The sequence below is a fragment of the Gasterosteus aculeatus genome, chromosome 13, assembly GCF_964276395.1.
Source record: "Gasterosteus aculeatus chromosome 13, fGasAcu3.hap1.1, whole genome shotgun sequence".
Classification (NCBI taxonomy): Eukaryota; Metazoa; Chordata; class Actinopteri; order Perciformes; family Gasterosteidae; genus Gasterosteus; species Gasterosteus aculeatus.
In genome coordinates this window covers 20,898,434-20,900,748 of record NC_135701.1, presented here as the reverse complement: position 1 = coordinate 20,900,748, position 2,315 = coordinate 20,898,434, and positions in this window count along the sequence as shown.

The following is a 2,315-nucleotide window of genomic DNA, read 5'->3' as shown; positions in this document are numbered from 1 at the left end:
GAAATCCGGTCCTCTGTGCTCAGTGATTGGCTGGATCTCACGCCAGTCATTTGTGTTCGGCTCCTTGGGCGTGAAGCTGCCCTGCAACCATTACTGTAACTTTCTGGTTAAGTGGGCATTACTGCAAACAAGACGATGTATTCTGAAATTGTCAACCCTGATTAAATCAAATATGTACGCAATAACGTGTTTAATACTGTTAAAAGCACAAATGTAAGCTGAAAATGGGTAATAAAATCTGCTGCTCTTCAAAATCGTGTTCGTGTTGATAGATATAGGTTGGTGTACCACAAATTACCATTCATTTTAAGGTATTCGTGAATGATTATTTCAACCCTATTAAATGATAAAAAAATATATTTGGCAGGTTCTTGAACCACTACAAGTATTATGCGACTAGTTACCACATACTTTTCACTTTACAGTCTCACAAATAATTCTAAAACACTGCTGTGAAACATAGAACATTTTTGGAGATGAAACAACTCAACTGTGCATCAAGCACATATTGCTAATAATACTTTCACTTTCTCTGAGGCAAAATTATGATCCCCACTTGTATATTTACAATGTAGTATTGCTACCGTATTTTTGCCACCCTGGCTTGTTAGATCTGAAAGTTTCTAAGCAAGTATACTATTTGTTATTAGATGTTAGCAGCTCTTTAACAAAGGGAATACCTTAATTAATGCAAATTATTCAATGTCATAAATCAAATTAACCTGAACGCGAGTGGCCTACAGAGAAAGACACTATAATTGCCTGTTTCCAGATGTTCCAAAACAACAAAGCAATAGTGTTTGGACAATGCACTTTTCTAAATGAAAAAGCTACCCTGGGAGACCTTTTTACATGTTAGAGGAAGCCGTCTCAGCGGTCCTTAAAGGGAACACAAGATGGCACCAGTGACCAGCTGTTGCCCCAGTAAACTGGCCCCAGCAGCTGTGTGCTGAAACATCTGCAGGTGATGAATTCCCCCAGACTTCAGAGCGCTAAACAAAACAAAGTCAGAGTGACGAACGGCTGGCCCTCATTTACGTGCACTAACTTGGTGCGTCGGATGACAGCAACGTGGAGTTTTAAAGGCAAGCCATGCAAACGAGGCCCGAGTTAGTCGAGCTCCATTTGCATCCTGATATCAACAACTTTGTTTTCATTATGAGAAAAATGAAGCGGGTTTTACTGGGCATTTGTTTGCTTGCTTGCTATTTTTTCTGTCCTGTTTTTTTTTTTTGTTCATTGTAGAGTTCATAATTTGTCTGCATTTACATCAAGTGTATTTTATACAAATAGTTTAGAATAAATATTAGAACTGGACCTGTTTTAGGACTGAAATATCTCAATATTCAAATAGTTTCTTGATCTAGCTAATAAAAATATTTAATATTAGTGTGAATCATTTCAAGTTAAAAAGATCAACACAGGTGCCTCTCTGATCTCCCAATCCTAAATCTCTCTAGTCATATTTGTGTCTTTATTGTCACCAAACATCTACACAGGTGACCATGTAAGTCATTCAAAGCGCTCTGGTCTGACAGACCATCATTTGAATACCTCAGTAAACAAAGCCTCACCTTTAAACTTTGATCTTGACTTCCCCTCCTCAACATTTCTGCCCTTTTTTAAATGTCCCCATAAAGGGATGTGCACAGGGTTCCTGAATGTAAATTTTACCCAAATAAACATACCTGATTAAGTTTGCGGTTAAAGCCGCCGCCCCCCTCAGATTCAGCGAGCCAGGAAAGAGCGCGGCCGCAGGGATTTGGCAGTGAAAGGACTAGTGGTTGTGGCTTCCACTCACCTTGAAACCATCCGTAAAAAGGCTCCGGTGAACCGCCGGCGTGACACTTTATTCAAAGCCTGCAGGTTTTTAAATGGATGGATTGAACAATAGATCACCGAGGTGCAAAGATGAGCCTTCCATCCGTCCTTCTTCTCCTTCTTTTGTGATAAATCCTCCTCTTTGTTTGTCTCTGAAACGACAAAGTGAAATAAATCTGTCTCCAATCAAGATCTCTAATGCAATGTGTAAAGGGATGAATCATTTTTCGTATTTTAGATTTTATTATAATTTAAATTAATTTATTATTTATTTTATCCAAAGGCACACAACAAAACCAAATGCGTTGTTTTATTCTTTAGTATTTCCTTTTTATTTCACTAAGATAAAAACAAATCTCACACAAGCTCTTTATTAAACAGCGAGTAAACCTCTAAAGAGTCTTTCAGCTATAAGTTCATTGTAACAAAACTCTGCACGATTGATCGCCGTGTACAATATTTGTATTAAGTGAGGGAGCTTTGCAAAGATGACC